Genomic DNA, 20,753 nt, shown 5'->3' with positions numbered 1-20,753 from the left:
AATTCCTAGACAGATAAAAGATAGCAAAGTTAAACCAGGACCATGTAAACCATCTAAATAATCCCATAACATCTAAAAAAATAGAAGCAGTCATCAAAAGCCTCTCAACCAAAAAAAGCCCAGATCCAGATGGGTTTAGTGCAGAGTTTTATCAGACATTTATTGATGACATAATACCAATACTCTCCAAACTATTTCCCAAAATAGAATCCGATGGAACACTACCTAACTCCTTTTTGAGGCTACAATAACCCTTGTTCCTAAACCACACAAAGACCCTACAACGATAGAGAACTTCAGACCAATCTCACTGATGAACATTGATTCAAAAATACTCAACAAAATCCTTGCAAATCGAATTCAAAAACACATCAAAATGATCATTCACAATGATCAAGTAGCCTTCATCCTTGTGATGCAGGGATGGATTATTATAAGGAAATACATCAATGTAATAAACCATATAAACAAACTCAAAGAAAAAAACCACATGGTTATCTCTCTAGATGCTGAGAAAGCATTTGACAAAATCCAACACCACTTCATGTTAAAAGTCTTGAAAAGAACAGGAATCCAAGGCCAATACCTTAACTTACTAAAAGCAATATACAAGAAACCAACAGCCAACTTCGAACTTAATGGTGGGAAATTTGAATCAATCCAACTAAAATCAGGGACTCAACAAGCCTGCCCATTCTCCCCCTACCTATTCAACATAGTACTGGAAATTCTGGCCAGAGCAATTAGACAGCAAAAGGTAATCAAAGGCATAAAAATTCGAAAGGAAGAAGTAAAAACATCCCTATTTACATAATCATTGTAGTCTACTTAAGCGACCCCACAAATTTGACCAGAGAACTCCTACAGCTGACAAACGAGTTCAGCAATATAGCTGGACACAAAATTAACTCAAACAAATGAGTAGCCTTCCTATATTCAAAGGAAAAACATGTCGAGAAAAAAATTAGGGAAAAGATACCCTTCACAATAGTCACAAACAAAATGAAATATCTTGATGTACTCTAACTAAGCAAGTTAAAGACTTGTATGACATGAACTTCAAACCTCTAAAGAAGGAAATCGAGGAAGATCTCAGAAAATGGAAAGATCTTCCATGCTCATGGATTGGAAGGATTAACATTTTAAAAATGGCCATCTTACCAAAAGTTATCTACAGATTCAATGCAATCCCCATCAAAATTGCAACCCAGTTCTTCATTGAGTTGGAAAGCGCAATGTGCAATTTCATCTGGAATAACAAAAGACCTAGAATAGCAAAATATATCCTCAACAAGAAAACATCTGCGGGAATCACTATCCCTGACCTCAAGCTGTATTACAAGGCAATTATGCTGAAACGTGCATGGTACTGGTACAGAAATAGGCACATGGATTAATGGAATAGAATAGAAGATCTAGAAATGAGCCCTCACAATCATGGTCACCTGATTTTTGACAAAGGAGTTGTAAACATTCAATAGAAAAAGGACATTCAACAAACATTCAACAAAGCCTATTCAACAAATGGTGTTGGTTCAACTGGAACTCAGCATGCAGAAGAATGAAAATAGACCTTTTCTTATCTCCTTGTACAAAGCTCAAGTGTAAGTGTATCAAACATCTCCACATTAAACCATGTACACTGAAACTATTAGATGAGAATATAGGGAAAAAACTTAGAACTCATAGGCAAAGGAGAAAATTTCCTGAACAAAACACCAATTGCTCCAGCTCTTAGGTCAAAGATTGACAAATGAGACTTAGAGATTGCAAAGTTTCTGTAAGGCTAAGTACACTGTCAAGAAAACATAACAGTAGCCAACAGAGTGGGAAAATATCTTTACCAACCCCACATCCGATAGACCTAATAACCAAGGTATACCAAGAACTCAAAAAGCTAGACACCAGAGAATTAAACAACCCTATTAAAAATGGGGTTCAGACTTAAACAAACATTTTTCAATTGAGGAATATCAAATGGCTGAGAAACATCTAAGGAAGTGCTCAACATCCTTAACCATCAGGGAAATGCAAATCAAAACAACCCTGAGATTCCACCTCAAACCAGTCAGATTGGCCAAGATCCAAAACTCAGATGACAACAAATGCTGGTGAGGATGTGGAGAAAGAGGAACACTTCTCCACTGCTGGTGGGGTTGTAAACTGATACAACCACTCTGGAAATAAGTTTGGCGGTTCCTCAGAAAAATGGACATAGTACTACCTGAAGACCCAGTTATTCCACTTCTGGGCATTTACCCCAGAGATGCTCCAACATACAGCAAAGATACATGTATCACTATGTTCATAGCAGCCCTGTTTATAATAGCCAGAAGCTGGAAAGAACCCAGATGTCCTTCAGTAGATGAACGGATACAAAAATTGTGGTACATTTCCACAATGGAGTACTACTCAGCTATCAGTAACAATGACTTAGCAAAATTCTTAAGAAAATGCATGCATCTAGAAAATATCATCCTGAGTGAGATAACCCAGTCACAAAGGAACAGACATAATATGCAGTCACTGATAATGGGATACTAATCCCAGAAAGCTCTGAACACCCCAGAAACACCTCACAGACTGTGTGAAGCTCAACAAAAAAGAATATATTTTAATTAAAGTAGAGCTGTATCACATCCTCCCTTCCTCCCTACATCCCCTCCTAGTCTTTCTCCTATCCCCTCAAATTAATAGCCTCTTTTTCTATTTTATTGTTACATATATACATATGTGTATGTATAAGTACCCACAAATACTTAATTACAACCTTTAAAAATGTATTAAAATAGACATAATTTAAAACTAATATAAGTGGTGAATGACCAACAGATAATGTTTTAACCATTTTTGAAATGTAAAATACAAAGTAACTCTCAAGCAAGGAAAACACTGACACAAATTGACACATATGGACATACTTGGGTGCCAATAGGCAAACAATACACAAGAGAGTGAAGAGAACTGAATGTGCCAAAGGGATACCAATATTCTTCCTAAGGGACCCCAAACCAGAACATGACATTTGTGTAGTGGGAACCATAGAGTCAGGATATTTCCTGACCTCCTGCTGCCCCTAAGAGAGCTCTGGAACAGATTACGTTCATTTATTTTTTTCTCTTCTGTCATATCATTTCTCAGATAGGCAGGGAGGACTGCTTTCTCAAAGCCATTCTCTCTCACTCAAGTCTAGGGACTAGACTATCTTTAATCTGTGTACAAAGACTTAAAAACACCTTTGAGAATTATCTTTGATTCTTTAAATTTTTAGCATAACCAACACACACAAACATTTTACCATTACCTCTTTTTACACTATTTTCAATACACCCCAATTTCCTTACGTTTTGGCCAGCTTCTTCTATGGGGTGTCCTTCAGAATGTTTTTTCTTTTCCAGATCTTGGTGGGACCTCCACTTGATAGCACCTGCACCGATAGCAGCTATTCCAAATTGGGCAAAGGTCTCGAGAGTTTGACAAGAAAGATACAACTCTATTATTTGTGTTACCAGAAAATGCTGCTTTACTCTCTGAATCCAGCTCTCAAGATATACAACACAAAGCCATATCCAAATTCCCTAGCTGCTTTGTGGAATGACACCCTCCTGTGTTGAGTCTGAAACCTGTGGCAGTATAAACAGAAATACAGGTGTGAGACATTGGCTTGTGACTAGGCCTATCTAAACTTAAAAGGAAGGCACATTGTATTCCCAATGTCTAGGCATACAAGTGGGAAGTTCAGCAAGTCTTTGGGGGGGGGGGAATGTGTATCACTCCCATCAGTGTAATAGTAGAGTTATAGGGAAGGGAGAATCAACCATTTTCTTATTGGATTGAAAGTTCAATTTACAAAGGAAATTAATGCCTGGTATTCTATATCCAGTAAAAAAAAAATCTCATGGCTGCAGACATCACAGGCAGTAGATGAGAATGTATTGGTACTGTTTTGCTATGTGGACACATTATTAAATGCCTTCTAAATATTTACTTCTACACCCCCAAATTAGTGCTGATATCAGTCTTTTTCAGGGAAGCTTGAGTTTGCAGTAAGAGACAGTTAACACAGAAACTCATGACTGGTCCTAGTGCTGAGAAGTAGTGGTGGAGTGCTCTGCCCCTCCAAGCCTCAGGAAAAAATCACAAAAGTAGGGGCAGAAGAAAGTTTAGAGCCAGGGTAGGAAATAGGAGCTGTGAAGTACTGTCTTCTGGACATGAAAAACCCATTGCACTCACGAACTCACAGCAGCTGTGGATATCTACAGAAAACTGGGCAAATCATTATTTCATCATAGGAGGGAAAAGGAGCCCATGAGATGCTACCTCCCTAAGGATCTGTTTATAATAAATGCTTGCTGTACAAGGCAGAAGTTTTTCTTAGATGGTGCAGCCACTGGTGAGTTGACATTTCTCCAGGATTTAACTTCTACACATATGCTTATGCAGTTTACAGTGGTATCTGAGTGTCTAGGAGCTTGATAACCACAGTCTCCATCCAAGCCCCCACCATTTCTCACTTAGGCTTGACTGCCTTGGGCAGCATGTTGTTGTCCCAAGAAAGCAGCAACAAGAAAGGAACACAGCCTTTTGCTTCACCTCCTCAAGCAGCATCTCAACAACTTTCCTACACCCCAGTGGCTAAGTAAAATACAAAACCACACAGAGAAGGTTGTTCTCCTGGGGTTCTTGTACCTTTCAGGGCACAAATTCCTCAGGCTCTGAGTAGAGCTGTGGGTCATGGTGAAGAGCATAAGACCGTTGAACCTTTGGGGATAAATTCACCATCGATTGCAACATATTTTTTTTACATGCTCTCTCAAGTCTATTAGCAATTGGATACAATCTGAGGGTTTCATTCAGCACCATATCCAGGTACTCCATCTTCATCACAGTATCATAGGTGAGAGGAGCCTGGGAAGAAAAAAAGAATATTTGTGTTGAGATTTTTAAATTAACTTTCAACTGTGTCTAGTGTTGAATTCTCAGCAGCTTCAAAGTTAAGCTCAGCACCTCAAAAGCCTTTAGTTAGAAGTTACAGCACATTTGAAAGGGGCTTTGTTTTTAAACCTTTGTTTTCTTTAATGTGAATAGGTGTGTTTTTTTCTTCTACATGTGCATGTGTACTACATTAGTACAGTGTCCACAGAAACCAAAAGATGGCATCAAATCTCCTGTAATTAGAGTTAGAGCAGTTGAGACCTGCCATTTTCATGCTGGGACTCAAATATGAATAGATTCTGTAGAAGAAAAGCAGGTGTTCTAAAATACTGTATTGTTTTTTAAGCTCCTTACAAAGTGGAATAACTGCCAATTGGGGCCTAGAAGATGTTCAATTAGTGAAGTTTCTACTATGCAAAAGTGAGTACAGGAGTTCAGATACAAATCATTCATAAAGTCAGACAGAGTGGCACCCAATTAGAATCCCAGCAGTAGGTAGACTGAGACAGGGCATACCTGGTGCTCATTGGCTAAAGAGCTTAGCCAAATTAAACCGCTCCATGTTTACTGAGATATCCCATCTTAAAAAACATGGTGGAGAGTGATTCAGAAATATACAATGTAGATATATTACCCCCCCCCCCACGTACATAGAGAGAGGGGGGAGATTGGATCATGATTTAGACACTAAGGCTCATACCTTGGCTTCTTTATCTATAATTATAAACAGATAGGGGAAATCATAGCACAGAGCTGAGTCAACACATGCAACTCCACCATGGCTAGGCTCTCTCGGTGTACAGAAGCTGGGACACAGCAGATCCAGAAGTATCATTTAAACATGCAGAGAACTGAATAATAACTGTACATCTTTAACATCACACATGTTGCGTACATGTTACTTATTTGGTACTCTATATTCTTATCTAGCAAACACACCAGGCCCAGCCCCATGTCTCAACAACTTTCAGTTGCCATGAGAGGACTTACTGCCCCATTTGTCCTTCTGTGGTCCTTTTGTGATAATTCCTAAATGGTGCTGGAAAAACCAGTGTTTGTGCTTTGCTGACAAATTATCAAGGGCTGCTGAGAGAGATCAGTGAGCAAAGACACCTGCAACTGACCTGATTTGGACCCTTAAAACTTGTATAGTAGAAAGAAAACAAATTCCTTCAGGCTGTCCTTTGAACTCCATACATGCTAGTGCACACATGCCCACATGCATAGGAGCACTCATATACATATGTACATTAGTAAATTCATGCATACATACAAAGATATAAACAATCACCAGAATTGGAAAGATGGCTCAGTGTTGTGCATGTTTGCTATAAATATAAGAACCTCAGTTCAGATTTCACTTAAAACCCAGATGTGGTAACACAGACACAAATACACACACACACACACACACACACACACACACACACACACACACACACACCTGCACACGCAGATCTGTAATCCCAGTGTTTCCATAGCAACTGGATATTCTCTAAATTTATGGGCCAGATTGTTTGATGTATGCAGCAGAAGCATCAAAGAAACCATGTGTAAAACAAAGTGGAAAGGAAGGACCAACTCCAAAGCTGTCCTCTAACCCTCTCACACACACACATACTCACAGAATCACACTCACACACTCTCTCACACACAATCTTACATGCATAAACTCATCCATATTTTGAATACATAATCACAAAATGCACTCACACACTCACATGCACATTAACACACATATACATGCAAATACACACACCACACTCTTCCCTTCTCTATTTCTCTCTCTCTCTCTCTCTCTCTCTCTCTCTCTCTCTCTCTCTCTCTCTCTCTCTGTCTCATGCACACATGTACACATAGCATTTTGAGTGACAGGAAAATGTCTTTGTTAAGGTTTTTCTTTTTCCTTCCTACACCATCCTCTCACCTTTTGGGCAGAGCCCTGTCGATCTCCTCCTGCAGTTTCTTCTGGACGTCAGGGTGAGTGGCCAGGGAATGCAGGACAAAGGAAAGTGTGCTGCTGGTGGGTTCACAGCCAGCAAAAATAAAAATAACTGACTGGCCTGTGATCTCCATTTTGGACAGGGCTGGAAGTATGGGAACATTTCTGGTAAGTCATGTCAGGATGGACTTACACAGAGGAATCGAGGAGAAAAATCACAAGCCATATCAGGATGGACCATCTCAGAGGAGATGAGGAGAAAGTCAAATGAGGCTCTCGTTTTCCTAGAGAGACTATAGTGATACCATCCAGTCACCCTGAGACTGTCATCACTGTGACATCTACATGACATGTCCAGAGAAAGAGAAGAACACTTCAGATTGTCCCAAGGTTTCTGCTGTTCCTCATCATCCCCGGTGGGCAACTTGAAGATGTGGACTTTCTAGTTTGCAAATTTTATTTTTAATTAATTATGCTTATTTTTCTTTGTGTATCTATATGGAGGGGTTCTATGTGGAAGAGGGTATCCATAGAGACCAGAAAATGGTATTTAATCCTCTAAATAAAAATTTATAGAAGGTGGTGAGGTGTCAGAGGTAGGTGCTGGGTGATAAGTTATTTCTCTGACAGTCAAATGTGCCAATTCAAGCCACATTAAAATATATATGTAAAGACAGATTTATTGAAAAGAAACTCTTTGGCATCCTGAGTTCACTGGCCACAAAGAAGGATACCAGGGAAGTTGCAAATGGAAGGGAGACAGAGGGGAGGAGAAGAGATGAGAGAAAACCCATGCATACAGAGAAAGAGAGAAATGTGGGAGACTAAACTGACTGGATTAACAGGACAAGCATCTGGGAGAATGGCAGCTCAGCCCCTGGGCTGGAAAGTTTAAGGTTAGAGACACACACCACACTCTAGGAGAATCTGGAGGTCAGGTCTACATTGGTATTTAAACTATATAACTCAGTTTCTTGTCCCAAGGTCTGAAACCAGACATCCCAGCTTTTTCTTGGTAATAAATGAGTAATGTCTGATAAGTTATATCTTTCAAGCAAAATGAGCCAATAAAAGCCAGATTGAAGTATACATCGGCAGGTTTATTGCCATGAGAAGGGAGAAAAAGGGAGGGGGAAGAGAAAAGCAGAAAGAGCATACATGTAGAGAGAGAGACAGAAGGGGTGGGAGTAGGATAAAGAGAAGAAGGGAGAGGAAGAACAAAATGCCTGATTATGTAGAGGAGAACCTGTGGGGAAATGGCATCCTGGCCCCAAGTCTGGAAAATTCAGGATAGGGGGCAGGGTATTCCAGGTAGGGACTGAGGTATGCTGGGAGAAACTGGAGGCCAGGTCTGCTTTGGTGCATCTCAGCCCCTTGTCCCAGAGTTTAAAAACAAACACTGGACACTGAACACCAGTCTTCTGCTAGAACCTAAGATGGTTTTTAATTCTAATTATCTATGTGTCTGTGAGTTTTTACAGATGTTCATGGAAACCAGAAGATGGCATTGGAGTCCACAGAGCCAGAGTTTCAGTTGTGTATCCTCTGCCATGAATGCTGTGGATATGTTGTTGGTAATTTTTCTTCCCAATTAGCGCAAGCCCTTACTACTAAACTGAAACTGGACTATAAGCCCACAACCTGTGGCTATCTTTAAAATTAAAATTTATTTTAACAAATTGTTAGCAATCAGACACCTTCACAGCCAGCCCAAGCAGCCCAGCGACTACAGGATAAAGAATGGTCATCCTCCCCCCTCCATTCTTTTTCTTCCACATCCATCCAGAGGCAGCCTCTGTATCCTCTCCCCTGCCTTCCCTGAATAAACCTTCCCCATGAGACCTGTTTCATGGTGTGACTTTATGGAACTCACTGTATAGATCTAATATTTGGTCTGAGACTCAGAGAGTATCTCCCTGTGCTTGTGCTCCCCTCTTTGGACTGAGGTCACACACTAGGACCCTGTCCTTTGTCTGCCTGCTCCATACTTGCTTTCTGCTATCTAATCAATGGATTTCTGCATCCAACACCAATTGATTGGTGAGTTTCCATTCCTGGTCTGTGAAAATGCTTTCTTAGATCCAAGGGAGTAACCACTGAGTGTACAACATCTCTCTGGTGCCCTTAAAAGTGAAGGTACCCAGGGCCAGAGTCTTTAGGCTATGGCCAGCCCTTCTCTCCAACCATCACCATTGACTTTTTACCTCGGAGATTTTTCCCTTTTACTGGCAGGGTTGCTTTATTTGTCATAAATCCCAGTACTAGATGCATCATGTTTCCTCAGGCACCTTGTTCTGGTCCCTGTACAGCATCGCAACAACCCATTTGCCCAATTTGTACCTACTTGTTCTAGTCTTGCCTTTGTCCTAAGATTCCTTGTTGGGCTCAGGGCTGTGACTTCCCTCCTCATCCATGAAAAATGCATCTTCATCCATATCTCCAAGCTTCTTGATTTAAAGGCTTCTAAACTCATATGCCTTTGCAGCCAGACTTGGCCCCAATATCTCTTAGATAATGAGTCTAAATGAACACCTGATGTCACTTTTAAACCATTATTATATGTGATCTTGACAATTATTGCCTGTGATCTAGTAAATGGAAGGAGGTTCCATTGTAAACCCCAACCAAGAACATTTTAGAAGAAATTTCATTTTGTGTGAGACCAGGGGTTAAACTTCAATTCCAGGAAGAAAATCACAAAGTCCACCTGAGCTATGACAACTCCTTTTAGCAATAGCCAGTCAGGAGATGATAGCAGGATCAAGGTACATAGAGATAACCTAAAATAACCTGCAGAAAATAGATAAGCTGACCTTCCTGTTTGTGAGGTGGTTTTGACTCTGTTCAGTTCCTTCAGATTTAGCCAGAAATACAGTTTTTAAAATATTTACTTGCTAACCTGCATGGAAAATTTCCAAGCTTGCTGTAACCATAATAAATAACTCTGCACCTCGAGACTCGGGGCCCTCACTCTGACCTGCTCTGACAGGGACAGTGAGAGACATTGCAAGCAAGCAAGCTTATAATGGAGGCTCCTTATTTAGTTGCATTGGAATTGGTCTTTGGAGTTCCTGAAAATTAGGCTATATTCAGTCTTTCTCTTATCTTTGTTCTTCTTGTTCCCCACTCTCAACTTCTTCTAGCTATGAAATTTCAACCAAATTAAAGATGGAGATCCTATACCTCTAAATCTTCCACTTTCATTAAAGAATTTTGGTATTGTACTTTTTTTCTACTCAATCCTGTAGTCCCACCTTCTATGATAGATAGATAGATAGATAGATAGGTAGGTAGGTAGGTAGATAGATAGATGGATCAACAATGGAATTATACTACCCCAGGTGGCATTTTAGCTAAAAATCAGCTTACAACTTGCTTCCTTGCCAGGTAACACACAGACAATTAGAGACATTCATTATGGATACCCTTCATATTAGGAGAGGTCTTATGCCCATGTGCTTCCAGAAAATTCCATGGAGATAATAGCCACATCTGTTTTTCAGTAACTTAACAGAGTTATTCCTCTACCCAGAAAAGCCTCCATGTATATTTTCTGAGCAGCCCACCCACTCCTTAAGAGCTTCTTTGTCCATAGACAATGAAGGGCTTAGTTACCTTTATGAGACTCCTTGTCTTTAGAATCATTATGAGCATTCATCATGACCCAAAGAAAATCCACTTGGTACTAGAAGTAGAAAAAAATAGCTGCAAAAATGGAAGGATAATGGTAAGGTCAGAGGTGGATCAGAAATGCAGAAGCTTAACTCTCTCCTTTCTGAGAGCTTGGCTCCCTTAAATTCACAAGTGTGGATCCAGTTACTTGAGTAATCAATTAACAAAAGAAGGAATTGCTAAAGCAGGAAGCATCCAACTTCCACCTCAACCACTGTTACAGTAAATTACAAAAGATACATATTGGGGTTAGTCTGGTGCTGCTATTTGTTTAAATGCTAAATAATGGTCCCACGATACTCCTAATGAGGAAGTCCTTACATACAACAAGTGATGATATATAAACCTTGCTCCCCAATTTAACTGGTCAATAAAAGACTAAAACCTGTGAAGGGAAGTAAATAGAGAAGAAAAAATATTGAGCATTAAGTAAGAGGTCTCAGAAGAATAAAATTAGGGAGACAAGAAGAGGAAGCCAATGCGAGAGGAGATGGATCATGAACGTATGGCCAGGAGAAACAGCAAGTAACAAGGGACATATGCCTGGGATATAAATTAGAGTGGCCCCAAAAGCTGCCTAATCTAGGCTTAAAGCTTCTAAATAAAACACCAGGATTGTATGTCTTTTATATGGGCTACCTAGAACACATACTTAATTTATAGATACAATTTGAAACAATCACTTTTATTCTTTAAAAATATTTTTGTAGGAGAGCAAACCATTTTAAACATAAAACACAGCAGTACCAGACTAACCTCAATATGTATCATTTTTATTTGTTGTTGTAAAGTTTCATACATGCAACTAATCAGATATAGTCATATCCACCCCACTGTTCTCTTAATCAAATTCCTTTTATATCACCTGTAACATTTCTTCTTCCACACTTCATGCCCTCTTTTTAATTGCCCACTGAATCCAACTAATGATGGCCAAATATGCACAGCTGTCAGGTCCACCAACCACATAGGAAACCTATCCATGTCCACACCCTTTCTCCACAGCTATCAACTGCCAATTGATCCTCAGCATAGGGCTTGGAGAAATTCTGTCTCATCTATGCTGGAGTCTTGACAGTCTTGATCTTGTTCAGGTCTTGTGCCATGTGAATTTTTTTCAGTCCTTATGCAGGATATTTAAGTTTGCAGTCCTATTGTTAACAATTGGTTTCTAGCTTATTCTCAATCATTTTTTAAAATCCAGCTTCTCCTCGAGAATATATAAATATTCTCTCTCTCTCTAAATCTAGCATTTTCTATCTGCCAGCAGCACACAGCTCACATGTTCACAGTCCAACATGTTATCAAACTGTGAACCTCTCATGAAACTACCATGTTTAACCTTCTGCTTAGAATCCAGGCAGGTTCTCTTCATTCAGTCTACAAAGTTTTAGAAAAATGCTATAGGTTAACATATATTTAACTTTTCATATATTGGGATGAGGAATGGAAAGAATACTGGAAAAATAACAGAAAAGTTTTAATGGAAGCAACAGTTTTATTTAAAGAATTTATAAAGCAATCCCAAGAATAAGTTACCCGTGTCTCAACTAGAAATTATTCTCTCAGTGACCTTGCTCATGCTGGGTCACCACCATACTTCTTCTTTACATTGGAGTAGCCAAAGCTGCAATATCACTTATAAATTTAACTCTGCTCCTGGAGTTTATGTGAATTCAGAAAAAAATACAGGGGCCATTAAGATGAATAAACACCTAAAGGTTTCTGCAAACAAGCCTAACAACCTGAGTTTGACATCTGGATCCCAATTTGTGGAAGGAAAGAACCAACTGCTGTAAGTTGTACTCTGATATCCACATACAATAACCAAGGCATGCTTCTGTGCATGCACACACATAAGAACAGCCAAGGATACACAGAGAAACCCTATCTCAAAAAAAGTAAAGCTCAACAACAGGTAACCCAAACTCATCCTGAGTGAGGTAACACAGTCACAAAAGAACACACATGGTATGTACCTACTTGTAAGTGGGTATTAACCAAAAATTCTTGGAATACTCACAATACAGCTCATAGATCATATGAAACTCAAGAGGAAGGAAGACCAAAGTGTAGATGCTTTAGTCCTACATAGAAGGGGAAACAAAATAATCATGAAAGGTAGATGGAGGGAGGGATATGGGAGAAAGAGAACAGGGGGAGGAAAAGGGGGATGGAATAGTTATGGGAGGAGATGGAGGAGAAGTACAGAGAGTCAGAAAATTGAATGGAGGTAAAACAGTGGAGGATGGGGAACTAGAGGTAGCCATAAGAAAGTCCCAGATACCAGAAAAGCAAGAGGCCCCCAGGACCCAATCTGGATGACTTTAGCTGAAATACAAAATAAGGGAAAGAGAACCTGTAGCAACCACATACAGAGGTTAGCCATGGCCCCTCAGTTGGGGATAGGGCTACCCATCCATCTAAAAAAATATTAACCCAGAATGGCTCCTGTTTAAAGGAAATGCAGGAACAAAGAGTGGAGCAGAGATGAAAGGAAAGGTCATCCAGAGACTACTCCACCTAGGGACCCATTCCATTTGCAGACACCAAACCTGTTTCTAATGCCAAGAAGCACTTGCTGACAAAAGCCTGGATAGATATTTCCTGAGAGACTCCACTAGAGCCTGACAATACAGAGGCTGATGTTGGATGCCATCCATCAGACTGAGCACAGGGACTACAAAGGGAGTTAGGGGAAGGACTGAAGGAGCTAAAGGAGTTTTCAACTTATAGAAAGAACAACATTATTAATCAACCAAACTCCCCAGAGTTTGCAGGGACTAAATCACAAATCTAAGGGTACACATGGAGGACCCATGGCTCTAGCTGCATATTTAGCAGAGGATTGCCTTATCTGGCATCAGTGGGAGGAGAGGCCCTTGGTTTTGTGGAGGCCCAATGCCCTAGGGTAGGGGAATGTTAGGGTGGTGAGGCAAGAATGGATAGGTGGTGGGAGAGCACCCTCCTAGAAACATGGAGAAAGACGGGTGAGATAGGAGGGTTGTGGAGGAGAAATCTGGAAGAGGGAGAGCATTTCCTGTGTAAATAAGTAAAATAATCAACAAAAAAGAAACAAAAAAATAATTGCACAAAAAACCAAACTTAACAACAGGCAACCCAAAATCAGAAAGAGAATCAGATACTTCCCATCACTTCATTTCCAGATTGTAGCATATAAGAATATATGTAAAATATAAACAAGTATATGATATCATGCAACACTTAAAAAGGAGATACATAGAATAATATTAGGTGACAAGCATGGAATGTAGGCAAAAAGACACATGAGTTGTATATGGAAATATAATTGATAGGGAAAGTATTAAAACTCAAAATAAGCACCACAGTTAATAATTGTACTCAGAATATATTAAAAATACCTTATGGGCTGGAGAGATACCTCAGCAGTTACCACTGACTGCTCTTTCAGAGAATGCAGTTTTAATTTCCACTATCCACATGATTTCTCTCAACCATCTGTAACTCCAGTTCCAAGTTATTCAAGACCCTCTTATGGCCTCTGCAGGCACTGCATGCATGTGGTACACACATAGGCAGACAAAAGACATACACTGAAAATAAAAATAAATTTTATAAAAGTATTAAATCAATTCAGCTCTGTATGAGAAGATCTAGCCGGGCATGGTTGTGTACATCTTTAATCCCTGCACTCAAGAGGCTGGGACAGATTGATCTCTGAAAGTTCAAGACCAGACTGGTCTAAACTATGACAGGACACCTGAAGATATACAAAGAAACTCCTACCTGAAAACCCAAAAGAGATGGGGCAGGAGTGGGGGCATCAGGTTTAAAAGCAGACATTAAAACATCTCACTTTAATTTATAATTGCATTAGGATTTGGAAAGTGCTAATCAAAACCACAGGTCTAGACCATAGCACATCCACTAAGTGGCAATGATCAAAGTCATGGGAGGTTCAAATGTTGGGCAGAACATGGAGAACCTGGAACTCTCCCTTATTTTTGGCAGACATATAAAATGCTAAAGCTATCATAGACAATGTATGCTCAGTTCTTTAATGGCTTAAAAACATGGTTCCTTTTATAACTCAGCAATGCTAATTCTGAATATAATCCTTATTGTGATAAAAATTAAAAAAATGTTTTTGTTGGTACCAGTCCTGCAGTCTCACTCCCATGGAGCCGCTCCAGTGTGGAGCTGGACACTCAGTCCTACACAGTCCTCTAGGAGGTTAGTTACCAAGCCTGGTATCCACAAATCTCATTCCATGGGCCCCTTGTGTCCATTCATGTGGGCAACAGAGCTGGAACTGCATGCTCCACCTGCCTCTCAGCCATTGCTATCACACAGTGTTCTCCACAGCCCAGTAAAATAACAACTCAGCAATCAATAACTTATCAAACAGATCTATATGTTAAATTTTCAATTCACAATACATCCAAACAATAAATTCACTGCCAATTAATAAAGGATATAAACCGCCTACCTAGACAAGATAAAACCGATCTAATTCACCTTCATCTGAACCATCCTCCTCTGCTGCTTCCGTTGTGAATCTCCTGATTTCTCCTCTTCTACTTTACCAGAAACTTTGTTCCCACCCCACTCTTTACTGTCCAATCATGTGCCTTTATATCCACTTACAAACCCTCAAAACATAAAAATAAATATTTAAATAAAATCTTGTATACAATGGCTCATAGCAGTGAAATACATGACAAGCATGTAAGACTAACTTCCATGTTCATCAGTAGATAGGGAACATAGATTGCTCATAGATACAGGACACAGTGACACTTTCTTCATTGATATTGTGCTAAATGAAAGAGGCCTGTCACAGAGAACAGGAATCTATTCTCCCATTGATGTAAAATGCCCAGTATAAGCCAGTATAGAGGAAGTGAACCGGTGCTTGCTTAGGTCAAGGTTGCTTGAAAATTACAATATGGCTAGAACAAAGTACTTTATAATTGATATTGGTGATGAGCCAGGTGGGCCTTCAGTCAATGCTGATCCCAATTGAGTGCTGAGCCCTAAATGGAGCAACTATATCAGCACTTCCACTGAGCAAGGCTCAAGAGACACAATAAAAGAGGATGTGGTAATAAAGTCAGAGCCAAGAATGGGGAGTGTGAAATGCCATACCTTGGACATGGCATGACCTTCTCTTGAACTGACTGCCTGCATGATATCAAGCAAATAACATTGGTCAGCATCCTAACAAGTAGCACCAAATAGACTTAAATAGGTACCGACACAAAGAAAGGAACAGGAAATTGGGAGAAAGATGTGTCTCAGTGTTTAAGTGATGTAGTTAGTAAGAGTTAGGGGTGGGTATAATCAAGACAGATGGTGTACCTGTATGATCTTGCAACCATTGAAAATTCTGGACTTATACAGGGCCAAATTTGTATTCATACAAATGAAAGAATTAAAAAATATAACCAGAACTGCACACTCTAATCCCAGCCCTCAGGATGCAGAGGTATAGGGATCATTGTGAGTTCAAGACCACCCTGGTATACACAACAATTTTTTGGGCCAGCTAGTGCAAATGGTGAGACTCTGTCTCAAAGAAAAATTCAGTTCAAAAACAGACATAACAAAATACCTGTCTTTGAATGCACTGAAAGTGATGAACTGTGTCTTTAGGGGATGAATTACATGGCAGGTTAACTACACACCACTATAGAGGTTCATTTGGAGGAACTGAGGAAGAAAAAGGAAAAATGAATAACCATGACCACAGATAAGAACAATGGAGCACGAGGCAGAAGAAACTGTCCATTCACCTACTGACAAGAACAATGGATTAAAAATATAAAATCTTAACAGCTTCCTGGTTTTCTCCACAAAAGGATCCTTCAGGTTGTTGAGGGAATCAACGTACACTCCAAATGATGTGCTGCTGATCAGATCATTGCTGTAGGCACCAAATATTTGAGAAAAAGGAGTGAGAATTTAACACATGCATACAGGAGTGGGAAAGCATTTGTATTCTCGGGAAAAAGGGAAAGCCCCATCCAGGAGTATGGATCAAGCCCTTCCCTGCCTACCCATTCTCTTCACCTGAAAACTTCTTACTGTCACATTTCTTCTTTAAAAACTATATTTAATATCATCTAGTCTCTAAAGGGGCAAGGACAATCAGCTGGACCATGTGAGTTGCACCTCACATGCACTTCCTCTTCCAGAACCTCACTGATGGACCAGCACTCACTCTTTCATAGGGACAGGCTTGTCTTTCTCTGCCTCTTGCCTTAACAATTTTACCCAAATGTCTCCATACTGTTCAATGATGGGGAACATCTAAACAAAACACAAAAGCATCACAGCTAGGATGTTAACTCCATTCACACAGGTCACAGTTAAAAGACTTTCACTCACCTCCTTGAGCTTTCCACTGATGAATGTGGGGGACAGCAAGGCTTGGTATCTCTTCCACTCCTCATACTTAGATAATTCGATGGCTTTGCTCATCATCTCCACTGGGCCAATATTCTAAAAATAAAATAAAAAAATGGCTCTCTGTAAGTCCAGATCTCTTCCTGTTTGCAAAAGTTCTAAGCAGATATTACTGTATACCAATTAATTACTGATTGTTTACTATGGGACAAACCTCATGCCAGATGAAAAACTAATAAAAATAAATAAGATAAAATTTAAAGAAGCTAAACATGCTGTACAGCCTCTGAGAAATCAGATGCTTGCTCAGTTGCCTATTATGGTTCTATCTCTTTATATTATAGGATCCTTTTAAATGTAACTTTCTCTGCAGTTGCAAATTTAGGTCCATGGGTTGGAGAGAAGATAAGAACAAGGCTTAATCAATCTCCACAGCTATGCAGATGACATTTGACTTTGGAGACAGATAGAAAGTTAACTTTGCATCAGACAAGTCCTCCAGCTTTGTATTTCAACATGAGCAATGTGAAAAGGATGTCTTCATATGGTGTGTGTGTGTGTGTGTGTGTGTGTGTGTGTGTGTGTGTGTCTGTCTGTCTGTCTGTTTGTCCCTCAGTGTAAGTCTTTCTCTGTCCCCCCATGTGTGTGGGTGTGTGTGTGTCTGTCTCTTTATGTCTATTTATGTGTATGTGTTCCTGGTTCACATATTCATGTGTGCTCATGTGGAGAACAGAGGCCAGGCATCTTTCTTTATAACTCTCTATTGCATTTTTTGAGGTAAGGTCTCACCATGAATCTAGAAGGCTTTGGTTTGGTAGAGTCACAAGCAAACAAGCCCCTGGAATCTACCTGTTTCCACATGTAGCTCTGGAGTCACACATAAATGCTGCTTTGCCATGAATTTTTGGATGCTGGGTATGGAAACTCAGGTTCTTTACCCAGTGATCAACCTATCTTTATAGGCCTGGGACATCTAAAGGATTTGATATTTGGGTTTCTAAAAACTACTTCCAATAGATAGACATGGCTCCCAGTTGACTGATGGGGCCAGCCACATACCTCAAAATTTTAACCCAGAAATGTTCCAGTCTATAGGAAAGACAGGAAAAAAATTGAACTGTGCCTGAACGAAAGACCATCCAAAGACTGCCCCCATCCTATCTACAGACACCAAACCCCTACATTATTGTGGATATCAGGAAGTGCTTGCTTTCAGAAGTCTGGCCTGGCTGTTCCCTGAAAGATTGTACTAGCACCTGACCACTGGAATGTGACTGGGATCCTAATGAAAGAGCTATGGGAAGGACTGAAGGATCTGAGGGTGATTACAACCTCATACGAAGAACTGTATGAACTATCTGGACCATCCAGAGTTTACAGGGACTAAACCACCAACCAAAGAGTATACATGAGAGAGCTATGACTCCAAATATATAAGTAGTGGAGGGTGGCCTTATTTGACATCACTGAGAGAGGAGGCCCTTGGTTCAGTGGAGGCTTGATGAGGTCCATAGGGGGATGCTAGGGCAGTGGGATAGGAGTCAGTGAATGGGTGGAAGAGCACTTTCACAGAGACAAGGGGACAGGGGAAACTGGATATCAAATGGGGGCTTGTAGAGGGGGTAACCAGGAAGGGGGATATTATTTGAAATGTAAATTAATAAAGTAACAAATAAAAAATAAATAAAGGATTATTTTACTATATTATGTATGTATATTTGTTTGAGTGTGTGTGTGTGTGTTTATGCAAACATATGTGTGTTTCATACATTTAAGGCCAGAGGAACTGGATGAATGTGAATGTAGGCAACCAACATTTCTGAGCTTTTCTCTGCTCCCTAGTTTGTTTGTTTTAGGGGTTTGTTTGTTTGTTTTTTGTTTGGAAGTAATGATATAGGAATTGTTTTGTCTTAAATTTTACACAGTTAAAAGAAAAATATAATTCTATTTCTCTGATGGGAACTTTCTTCCATGTTCTATATTTATATTCTATGCTACTGTTGAGTCTTTAAACATATTATTACCCTTATATTATTCACAAAAAAATGAAACTGGCTTCCACTTCATAAAGAACAGCTACAAACAAGGTCAGTAGCTAACTTAACCAAATATTCAAAAGTTTAGTGAGATGGCTCAGTAGGAAACAGCACTTTCTGTCAAACTCAACAACCTAGGTCTGATCCCCATAGCAAATATGGAGGAAGGGAGAAACTATAGGTTTTTTCTGATAGCCAGGGTATGAGAGAGAGAGAGAGAGAGAGAGAGAGAGAGAGAGAGAGAGAGAGAGAGAGAGAGAGAGACAGAGAGACAGACAGAGAGAGACAGAGAGAGAGAAACACAGAACACAGAAAGGAGAGACAGAGACAGGGAGACAGAGAGACAGAAAGACAGAGTAGACATTAAAATAAGTATATCTCTTGAACAAAAATAAATGTAAATAAAGCCATATAAATTACAGTAAATCTCAAAAACCAAAACCACATAGATAGTCATCAGACTTGACAGCTGACCTCCCAATGCATGGGAACGAAAATAGATACAAAAGGTGAAGTCAGGCCTTACATACTAGCTAATGGGCCAACAAGAAGAAACTGCATGATCAAGGGGCTGCTCTGTATTCTGGGCATTCAACACCACACCAATCTAGTGTGATAAATTGTACCACACTACACATACATGAAAAGGACCCATGAAACAGAAATATAGAGACACCCTGTATAAGTGTTCATCTATGACTCCAGCCATTACTATTAGCAAAATTAATACCTATACCCTACTTGTGCATCACTATGGAAGTCACTGTGAATCTACACTTATTTCATTATTTTAAATTCTTTAAGTAAAATATAAAGGTTTGAATTATGAAAAGGGGAGGCTGGAAAGATGGCTTAACAGTGAGGGATGCCTAGGTGGAGAAGCCAACTTCAATTCCCAGCACTGATGTCAGGCAACTCACAGCTGCCTGGAGCATCACCTGCAGAGCATCTCATGCTCTCTTCCAGCCCCCAGAGGAACTTACACGGCTGCTTTCACTCAAATAAATACACACACATATATATCTATAAATAAAATATCAAAATGACTCTAAATCAGAGCTAAAGAGAGAATCCTCGACACTTAAAAGAAATGCTCAATGTCACCAGGGAAATGTAAAAGGACTCTGAGTCAATTTTACATCCATCAGAATAGTTAAGATCAAACACTCAATAACATCACGTGCTGGCAGGGATGTGGAGCAAGGGGAACATTTCCTCATTGTAGATGGGAGTGCAAACCTTTATAAGGACTCTGGAGATCAATTTTGTGTTTTCTCAGAAAATTGAGAATGTATCAAATTCATTCAAACCACAGCTATACTATTCCTGTTAATATGCCCCAAAAGATGCCCCACTATACCACAGGGACATTTGGTCATACTAACTTTGTAATAGCCAGAAACTAGAATAAATCTAGATGTATTTCAACTGAAGAATGGATAGGGAAATTGAGACATATACACAATTCAGCTATTAAAAACAAAGACATGACATTCAGGAACATAGATGGAGCTAGAAAATACCATCCTGTGGTAATCCAGAACTAGAAAGACACATAGTATGTGCTCATTTATAAGTAAATATAAGCCATAAAGTACAGGATTACCATGCTACAATCCACAGACTCAAAGAAACTTATTAATAAACTGGGGCCATGGAAGAAAGCATGAATTTCACTCAGAAGAAGAAAGAAATTAGACATGGGAGGTGGATGAAGAATTAGAGGAAAGGAGGGAGTTTGCAGTTGGAATGTACAGCTAATAAATAAATTAATTAAT

General features: G+C 39.7%; 1 pseudogene across 1 annotated transcript in view; it reads right to left on the bottom strand.

Annotated features, from left to right (window-relative positions):
* LOC308439276 (cytochrome P450 3A1-like) overlaps nucleotides 1-17,017 on the bottom strand; it is a 31,809-nt pseudogene extending 14,792 nt beyond the window's left edge. Inside the window, exons 1-6 of the transcript in view lie at nucleotides 16,922-17,017; nucleotides 16,755-16,843; nucleotides 16,331-16,457; nucleotides 10,493-10,562; nucleotides 6,863-7,022; nucleotides 4,690-4,908 (exon numbers count right to left, since the gene is read on the bottom strand). The product of the transcript in view is annotated as a cytochrome P450 3A1-like (transcript). The remainder of the gene's footprint in view (nucleotides 1-4,689; nucleotides 4,909-6,862; nucleotides 7,023-10,492; nucleotides 10,563-16,330; nucleotides 16,458-16,754; nucleotides 16,844-16,921) is intronic.
* Between the last annotated feature and the right edge of the window lie 3,736 nt (nucleotides 17,018-20,753).

Source organism: Micromys minutus, assembly GCF_963924665.1.
Source record: "Micromys minutus genome assembly, chromosome: 29".
Classification (NCBI taxonomy): Eukaryota; Metazoa; Chordata; class Mammalia; order Rodentia; family Muridae; genus Micromys; species Micromys minutus.
Note: the sequence above shows the minus strand (reverse complement) of the source record. Positions and strands in the feature narration are given on the sequence as shown.